Source organism: Pseudochaenichthys georgianus, chromosome 14 (genome assembly GCF_902827115.2).
Source record: "Pseudochaenichthys georgianus chromosome 14, fPseGeo1.2, whole genome shotgun sequence".
Classification (NCBI taxonomy): domain Eukaryota; kingdom Metazoa; phylum Chordata; class Actinopteri; order Perciformes; family Channichthyidae; genus Pseudochaenichthys; species Pseudochaenichthys georgianus.
The window spans coordinates 40,104,848-40,115,516 of record NC_047516.1 but is presented as its reverse complement, the minus strand read 5'-3'; positions in this window follow the sequence as shown (position 1 = coordinate 40,115,516).

Genomic DNA, 10,669 nt, shown 5'->3' with positions numbered 1-10,669 from the left:
GCCATGCTTTCTTGCTGCAAGGTGTACAAACAAATGTAATCATTTATTTATTTTCCTGGTTCGCTTTAACCCTTGTATGGTGTTCATATTTCTTACTCAGCCAGTGTTCGTGGGTCTGGTGGACCCGCTGCCTCTTTGGGCTTCAATTCAACACAATCAAACTATTTTATGTTATATGTAAGGGATAATGTGCAGCGACGCGGTCATTATGGTGAAAAGAACACCGACAGGCTGATCAGGAGCCCGACGCGAAGCGGAGGGATCTAGATCGGCATGAAGGTGTTCTTTTTTTCCTCCCCGCTTATTACATGGCCACATTGTCAACAAAGTAACGATATGACTCTCAATATCAATTGAAATGCTTTTATGGATTTAGAAAATGATTTTATTGATTTAAAAATTAGTTTTATGTATTGATTTAAATTGACATGCATCCGCTAAGAAAAATAGTCCCTTGTTACTGTTTGAACTAACGTAGCAACGGCAGGAACTGCTTCGATAGCGTTTTTGAGGAGCTTTTTGATTACAGATTTGAAAACATCGCTGCTTGCTTTAAAAATAGCACAATTCATTTTGTCAAACCTTGGGAAGTATCTAGATATCCCTGCCCTAATGCCAAAGGAACTGCACACTGAATATGTGTCGCCGTTTGAGGTCTATGTCTGGACCGCTGCGTAAAAAGGAGGGTTTCTGCCCGTTACTTCTCCGCTGCTTTCTTGTCGCTCTTGTCTTGTCGGTTAGAATCGTTAAGTTTAATTAATTAAATGTTTGCTAAAATATTCTATTCGACTCCCTTTTCTGGTGACTTAGGAACACTGCTTTTTCAGAGACCATTGTTACTAGTGCAGGGGTCACCAACCTTTTTTAGGATGAGGGAAAATAAAACAAGTCGGGGGCTACTTTTACTCTTTCTTCTTGTATATATTTAGCACATTTTAACATTATTATATGCTTACCTTTAACCTTTGTGTGCTGTTTGGGTCTGTGGGACCCGTTTTCAGTGTTTACTCAAAGAACATGTATTCAATTTAATTATTTTAACCTGCTTTATTTGGGGGTGGACCTAACCTCCTCTTGGGGGGCCAGGGGCATGCACCGCTGGGAAGATTTTTTTTTTTAAATGTTGACGTTAAATGCATCAATCTGGTGCACTTTGAGCACAAAATAAATGTCTGGATACAGCTCTCAACACTCGGATGAAAGGGAGCTGTATACTTTTCAATAATCCAAACATCTTTATAATATGATCACAACCAATAACAAATCATTTAAACTTATTCTTATCTTATGTTACCTAGCTAGCATTCTTTCTTTCCGATTAAAGCATGATAATGAAAAACTGTACAGCTAAAATGAGCCTGCTGGCCAGCTTGTTACAGAACATTTGATGACCTTTTAATGTGTGCTAGACAACATATGAAAAAGGACTGGGAATAATGTCCTTTTTGTCTTATCTGGTAAACTGTCTGTCATTTTTGCTGACAGAAGACTTTAAGTAGTATTTGCCAAGAACTGTGCTAATACTTGTCATTGGAAATAATTGCGCAAGTACAAAGTGTTTTAGAAAAGCTGCCCATTAACAGGATGTTTGCTTTCAGTTATACATTTTTGGGAAGTTGTTATTTCGTGTGAATTCCAAACAATGGCCATTTTACAAACTGTTACCTTGACACATTCTCAAATTGCCACACGGGACCTCATCCCAGTCAACAGCATGTAACAGCCGGGCAATTAAGAGGGACGGAGACTTAGGAGAACAAACAAGGCTCCGGGGCCTCATTTATAAAGGGCTATACGCTCAAAAAATGGCGTAAGCCAGTTTCTATGCAATGTTTGCGATTTATAAAATATTAACTTGACGGGAAAACATGCGTTCCTCCACGCAAACTCTAACCCATGCGTACGCACTAAGCACAAACACGGGAGAGACGAGAAACTGCGACACCAGAAGGAAGAATGGAGAGAAATATGAGGAAATAATACCATAAATAAAATGAGACGCACAGGCTGCAGTGGAGACGCTGCGCACAGCTGATCGACAGCTGGGACACAAACCACCAAATACAAAAACATAATTCAGATCCAGTCGTCATGACTCCACTCCGGAGGGATTCCCCGATCATTTCTCTGTCTCTCATCAAGGGGGGGGTCTCCTGTCCCCGGTACAAACACTGCCTGAGGAAGGCTGTGTATTTATTTTGTCATGAACCTTTTTCAGACCACTTATTTATTTATGTTGATGACGATCCGACCTCCATGCTGCTCCTCTGGTTCAAACTGCATCCACCAAACAATATGATTTATCTCGACCTCCCCAAAATAACCAAAATCTGACACGGTGCAGCTGTTCTGTCGTCATTTCCTGCGATCTTCTTCCTGCAGTCAGTCAGAATGAATGGGTGTTTCTTTGACCATTTATAGGCAAATCTGGGCGTTACGTGAAGCCCGCAAAAGCTGCACCGCATTTCGAGTCGATTGTGATTTATAAAGAGAAACAGGCGTAGGAAGTGCCGTACGCACTTTCCTCGCCGGTACGCAATGTTTTGTGAATCGGAAAATGTCGGAAAATTGCTGTACCTATTTTTTGGATTTCTACTACGTAAGCAACCTTCCCACGTGAATCCTACGCACAGCGTTATAAATGAGGCCCCTGGTCTCTAACCCTTTGGGAACATGACTCTTTTTTAACTTGTTCAGCAGAACAAACTGATTTTTTTACTTCATACAATATCGCATCATCATTTTATTTCGGCAACATTGAAATTGCAGATTTCTGATGACCTGGAGTTATAGGTAGCTTGTTGTTCCTGGTTCCACATGTGTCCCACATTGTTCAGACTCGGATACAAACTGTAATGCTAGCAGTGCTCAACAGAAATGGTTGAACTCAAGTTACGGCTTCTCAGTTGTAGTACTCAACAAGCTTAACTACCCATGGTGCATTTATTGTTCTGTATCGTGTCTGTCCGATGATCAGGAGCTGCTGGCTGTTGTGATTTGCATTTCAGAAGGCAAACTTCAGGAACACCAGCAGATAAAGCTTGAACTCCCCACAGCCATTTCAGTCACATCTGAAAGGGCCTTTGTTGTCACTTGTGTGGCCTATTGTGTATGTAAAAAGCAGAAAGCCTTTTGTGTGGCTTTCAACAAACACTGAGGAGGATTCATGGACCACGCATGTAGCCCAGCCCCATACTCAACAGCAGAGCCAGCACGACCCATTAAGCGACATAAGCGGCCGCTTTGGGCCCCGCAGCCATTAAGGGGCCCCCTAGCAAAATAATTAATAATTAAATATACAGTGGGGCAAAAAAGTATTTAGTCAGCCACCAATTGTGCAAGTTCTCCAACTTAAAAAGATGAGAGGCCTGTAATTTTCATCCTAGGTATACCTCAACTATGAGAGGCAAAATGAGAAAAAAAATCCAGAAAATCACTGTCTGATTTTTAAAGAATTTATTTGCAAATGATTGTGGAAAATAAGTATTTGGTCAATAACAAAAGTTCATCTCAATACTTTGTTATATACCCTTTGTTGGCAATGACAGAGGTCAAACGTTTTCTGTAAGTCTTCACAAGGTTTTCACACACTGTTGCTGGTATTTTGGCCCATTCCTCCATGCAGATCTCCTCTAGAGCAGTGATGTTTTGGGGCTGTCGCTGGGCAACATGGACTTTCAACTCTCTCCAAATATTTTCTATGGGGTTGAGATCTGGAGACTGGCTAGGCCACTCCAGGACCTTGAAATGCTTCTTACGAAAAGCCACTCCTTCGTTGCCCGGGCGGTGTGTTTGGGATCATTGTCATGCTGAAAGACCCAGCCACGTTTCATCTTCAATGCCCTTGCTGATGGAAGGAGGTTGTCACTCAAAATCTCACGATACATGGCCCCATTCATTCTTTCCTTTTCACGGATCAGTCGTCCTGGTCCCTTTGCAGAAAAACAGCCCCAAAGCATGATGTTTCCACCCCCATGTTTCACAGTAGGTATGGTGTTCTTTGGATGAAAGTCAGCATTCTTTCTCCTCCAAACAAGTCTAGTTGAGTTTTTACCAAAAAGTTCTATTTTGGTTTCATCTGACCATATGACGTTCTCCCAATCCTCTTCTGGATCATCTAAATTCTCTCTAGCAAACTTCAGACGGGCCTGGACATGTACTGGCTTAAGCAGGGGGACACGTCTGGCACTGCAGGGTTTGAGTCCCTGGCGGCTTAGTGTGTTACTGATGGTAGCCTTTGTTACTTTGGTCCCAGCTCTCTGCAGGTCATTGACTCGGTCCCCCCGTGTGGGTTCTTGTGATCATTTTGACCCCACGGGGTGAGATCTTGCGTGGAGCCCCAGATCGAGGGAGATTATCAGTGGTCTTGTATGTCTTCCATTTTCTAATGATTGCTCCCTCAGTTGATTTCTTCACACCAAGCTGCTTACCTATTGCAGATGCAGTCTTCCCAGCCTGGTGCAGGTCTACCATTTAGTTTCTGGTGTCCTTTGACAGCTCTTTGGTCTTGGCCATAGTGGAGTTTGGAGTGTGACTGTTTGAGGTTGTGGACAGGTGTCTTTTATACTGATAATGAGTTCAAGGAGGTGTCATTAATACAGTTAACGAGTGGAGAACAGAGGAGGCTCTTAAAGAAGAAGTTACAGGTCTGTGAGAGCCAGAAATCTTGTTTGTTTGTAGGTGACCAAATACTTATTTTACCGAGGAATTTTACCAATTAATTCATTTAAAATCCTACAATGTGATTTTCTGGATTCTTTCCCCCCATTCTGTCTCTCATAGTTGAAGTGTACCTAGGATGAAAATTACAGGCCTCTCATCTATTTTAGTGGGAGAACTTGCACAATTGGTGGCTGACTAAATACTTTTTTGCCCCACTGTATATATTTTTTAAATATAATTTGTTTTTTATCTCCGCACCATCGCCGTGATAAGTATGTTTTAATTAATTGTGTTAATATGCCTAGATTGCCTACTCTCAAAGTCATGTATTATATTATTGAGTCAATAACCGTGCTTTACCTGAACCTCATTATGACACTAGAGACTTTTGGACTACCTATGTTGTAAATGTATTATCTTTTTGATTTACACACGGCATCTATTGCACGTCTGTCCGTCCTGGGAGAGGGTTTCCTCCTCTGTTGCTCTCCCTGAGGTTTCTCTCATGTTCCCTTTAAACTGTGGGTTTTCTCTGGAAGTTTTTCCTTGTACGATGTGAGGGTCTAAGGACAGAGGGTGTCGTATTGTCATACTGATATTCTGTACAAACTGTGAGACAAATGTAACATTTGTGATATTGGGCTATATAAATAAACATTGATTGATTGATAGATAGATAGAGAGGACGGCAGGATTGTAATTTCCCGTGTTCAGTGAATGCAACAGAGGCAAGACACCAGACCAACCAGAGAGTTGAATAGAAATAAACATCTGTTTTATTGGCTGACAGGTACCTATCCTGTGAGCTGTGACAATGTTTCAAATAAACAGTCAGTCGGACTCAGAGTTTTTGAAGATGGACATAAGAACATTTTTTCTTAAAAAATACGACAATTCTCAAGTGGTGGCTCACACAACAACCCCAGAGCCACCACTTGAGCCAGGTAAACAATGTATGGTAAATGTCAGTAAACTTCCAAGTTATGCGAACATGTAAGCAAAGCATAAATTACAGCTCCGTTGACGTTACTTTGAATCGTGGGGGTAAGCTAAACCGTTAGCAAGTAGCTATAGCCAGATATATTAAATAAACACTTTGTCATACAATCTAAATGTAATGTTTTTTAGCGTTACCTGGTGATTTCAAAGAAAGCTCTCTGGGAAATGTTGACTTATTGTTCGACATGAAGCTAGAAGCTACCTTACAGTACACAGTTGATCCGGAGTCCTGTCAGTGTTTCATAGTTAGCTTAGCTAAGCATCAACCTAGAACTGAAGTTATGTGACAGTATTTCTGAGAGGTAGGCCATCAAGTTACCTTTAGCCGGGCCGGCTAACATGAGTGGTCGTGCTTTTTACAGTAGTACGGCTTCCACAGATGACATTTTTTATGGATTTTTTGTCAAAGCACTTTGACAAAAATATTCATTGCTATCGGGATGTTAAGAGCATTCCATGGAATATAACAAAGTGTATCTCGAGCCGGTTTCTCAAACTTGCCTACCCCACGTTTTAAGTGATTTGTAAAATATCCATAAAGAAAAATCTGTTTACAGCTCTGTATCATATGGGTGTTGAGAGATGTGTCCATAGATCTCTTAATTTTGCTCTCAAAGTGCACCAGATTGATGCTTTTAACTTCAATATTTCAAAGAAAATCTTCCCGGGGGAGCATGCCCCCGGACCCCCCTAGAGGAGGTTAGGTCCACGGTGTTTACATGCTTATTTATACAATATGTGTGCTTATGCTAACATCATAAGACAAAAGTTGGTTCCGTGTTTTGTGTAGTGAGAACGCGCTAGAGTGAGGGGGGCCCCCAAGCCAAAGCTCGCTTAGGGCCCCCGAAAGTCTAGGACCGGCCCTGCTCAACAGTTAACCTGGACTACGTTATTTCTGTGGTTCATCACTGCAGAGTGAGACGGTTGGATAGATTGTGACAGTAATTTCTGGAACTGTTTAAAACTTAAAAACCTTACTATTATCCTTCGTCCAACTTTGATGGCCTCTTAAACTTGAACTTTTTAAATATAATTTGAATCTATAGTAAAACCACGTTGCTCTGAATGTCATATAATGAGCAAACTGTCAGCCTGGAGAGGATAATTAATCGGCCCTCAAATATAACATTCACATACATATTTATTTACTCCGTCTGCCAAGCCTCTCCTTTGGCATCTCATGGATAGGAATATTGGATAACTGGAATCATCCTCGATAGTTTGTCATGTTTTTTTGTTGTTGGTTTTTTTTAAATAAATACTTCCCCAGTCAAAGTTTGATCATATCTGAACACTGTCAAGGTTGGGGAAAATAGGACCCAAATGCAGTTAAAAAATACAAAAAGGTTTGGTTAACAAAAAGCGAACTTTATTCCAAAAAAAGCAGAAGACATGAAAAACAAGAAACTAATTAACAAAAACAAAACTGGGGAGCACGACAGACGGGAACAAACTTACAGGCGGGAACAGGCAGGAGACATGGACTAGCAAAGACGAGCATAGGCGAGGCAGGGAACAAGGACATGAAGAGACAAGGTAGCATGGACATGGAAAGACAGACATGGAGCACAGGGGAAGACAAGACCAAATACACAGAAGGGTAATCACACGACAAGACACAGCTAGGCAGGGGAGGCAGAAACACAAGGGCAACAGGTGAACACAATCAGACACACCAGGGAAACTGACGACAGGGAGGCAAACACAGGAAGCAGGACCAGACAAGACACAAGGAGGAAAACATTTCAAAATAAAAAAGGTGGAAAATGAAAACAACAAATCCAAAACCATGTCAAACAGTGCTTCCCAACCTGGGGTTCAAGTCCCCTAAATCTCCAAAGCGCTTGAGGTGGCGAAGTCGATAGGGACTTGGCTTGGAAACTGGAAGGTCACCCGTTCAAGTCCCGGAAAGACCAAGTGCTACCGAGGTGTCCCTGAGCAAGGCACCGTTCCCTACACTGCTCCCTGGGCGCCGTTCAAAATGGCAGCCCACTGCTCCTAACACTAGGATGGGTCAAATGCAGTGAAACCGTTTCGTTACATAGAACCTGTACTACGTAATGACAATAAGTTGAATCTTCTTCTTCAATTACAGACTGTGCATCTTGTGCGATAAACACATATCGCAATGTGCAATATAGACACTTTTCTTGTAATACTGTGCAATAATCACCTTTTATCTGAAAAACCTACATTGTAATAAATGCCCCAAAAATGTTTTAATGTCTCAACACACCGAATATGTTGCCTGTCTTAAGTTATTTGTCTTTATTTTTATTCTATTTTACCTAATGTGTACTTTTCTTCTCTATATTTAATTAGTTAAGCTTATTCTTTATTATTGCATGCCCTTGTTTACCTGATTTGCCACTTTTTGCTGTAACACTGTACATTTCTGTCCCCTCTTCATTTCTTTCTCCTTCCTCAGATTTAATTCAGTGCACAAATGAGATGAATGTGAACATCCCTGAGCTGGCTGACACCCTGTTCGAGAGGACCACCAACACCAGCTGGGTTGTGGTGTTCAAGTCCCTCACCGCCACACACCAACTGATGGTCTACGGCAATGAGGTCAGTACCTACAGCTGTTCTCCACATTTCCTGATTTGGATGGAAATAAACTTTATTTTCATTTGACAGTGTATGAGATTATTATTATTATCTCAAAGTATCATGCTACATGCTCTAGTTAACAGAGTGACACTCTTCATTGCTTAACAGTTATATAACTACGGTGGCTGAGAAGTGCAAACGAGAATTACAAAGTGTGAAAAGTTTTTTTTTTACACTTTTACAAGAACTGAGACCAATTCACAAGTCCCGACACACTTTAACAAACTAGATAATCAAACCGGAAAGGGAATGTCCATCATACCGGAAGTCACGTGCAAGTGATTGAGACAAACTTAAAGTGCACCTATCATGCTATTTTTAGGCAATAGCATAGGTCTCAAATATATAAAAAAACATGTCTATGAAGTGCTCAAAATACCAAACATTCTAGCCCAAGACCCCAGGAAGTGCGCCGGACTCTGATGAAAATATTCCTTGTGTCCAATTTCCGTATCAGTCCGTGACGTCACTGGGCCCAGAAAGACTTTTCCCCATTGACTAACATTGGGAAAGAGACGTCTGTAAATCTGTGGATATTTTTTTTTTAACTAAATAAACTATCCAGTATGAACTATTGTATAGCCCTTATTAGAATCATTCGGTCCTTAAAGTTATAAAATGCACTAAAAGCCAAATCTAGATTTATTTTCTGTCTCCATTCATTCTACTGAGCCGAGAGTGGGAGCTCGGGGGGGCGGGGCTTAAGGGGTGCATGCTCTGTGAGCGCACGTACGGGTTCTTCTGCTCTGACAGCTATGCATGATGGGTAATCTGTGACGTTTCGCTCTCTCAAAGGTTGGGCCATTTTGTCCTCATGCGCCAATGAGCAGCTCTCATGGGAAAGAACGAGTCCCCGCCTCCGAGGCTCTATCCAGTTCTTATTATACATCCATGCTCTAGCCATGCCTCATATCCCTCTATTTCACTTCCTGTTTCAAAAGTGCTGATTTTGGGTATAAAGCTTTAAAAAAAATTAAAAATTGATAACAAATAAAAAAGGAGGGGGCTGAGCTCATGCGGGACCCCGCAGCTACTGTCTAAATTCAATTAAATACTGCCGTGATGACACGCCATATCATGGATTATCAAGGATTATCTCTGAAACAGTCTGGAGCTCAAAGGCTTTCTCTCTTGCCGGTTATACCACAAGGTGAGTTACTTTTTATTCCCTGCTTCTTCACACACATGCACAGGTTAGCTCTGAGTGTTAGCAATGCTAATGTAAACACCGACCATATTACGCCCAAAACAGTCGTGCATTGTTTTTGTTTTTACAAGTCTATTTATTTCATTATCGTGTACAGTAATCGATGCCATTTCATTTATATTGTAATATCACAGTACACTCACTACACTCCCCCCTCCCTCCCTCCACCCGCACATGCCCACACGGGCGAAAAAATGCGTATCAATATAACTTAAACAGAGCCATGAAAATAACCATAAAACGGAAAAAAAAAAATATATATATTTATACAATACAGCGACAATGTAGACAATGACAACACCACAACTAGTATTTCCGGCCGTCAGGAAAAATAGCCACAGAGTGCACCATTCCATCACTGGTCATATCTCAGATATATTTTCCATATAAGAAAACAATGGCAACCACAGAGCTTGAAAGATATGTCCACGATTACATTTTTCCAATGTCATTTTCTCCAGAGGTAAAACATGTGTTATCTGATCGATGAGAAGTTTAAATGTTGGAGGACGTTCATTCTTCCAGATTAAAAGTACCGTACTTTTCGGACTATAAACCGCGACTTTTTTCCCCATTTTTTTTTTTTTGTACAGCTAACGGCCACTAGGGAACCTCCTAAATCTATGGATTTTACAGGTAAAATTAACCACCTTTAACCCTATGGGCTCTATGACCGGTCCGCGCCCGCCACCTTTAAGCGGCGGGCTCCAGCAGGAAAAGCTGGAGGCCGGAAAAGAGTGAGACAGGTAGTGCGCCAAAGTAAAAGTGGAACCGAGAGACAGAACGAGAGCAAGACAGACGGACAATTTAGCTGCTGCGGCTTATATGCAGGTGCGCTTTATAGTCCGAAAAGTACGGTATACATTTATTGACAAAATATGTTATTGTAATTAGTATTCTGTAATGTTTGGGGTTCAGTTTAAAGTTTGGAATGTCATTTAACAGGAAAAAACATGGATTTAGGCTAATTTCGATGTCTAAAACGGCTTTTGTGAGAGCATGAATCGAATCCCAGAAATGTTTCAAGAGATCACAGTCCCAAAACAGATGCATACATATATTTGTCTTCCTTCTTTTACTTTACATCTTGGACATTTTGGAGAGTTTTCTTTGGAGTTTTTCTCTGTTATGCATCTTTATGGGTCTGAGGTCAAATGTGTTGATACATTTAAAGTTTGCTTCTTTGAT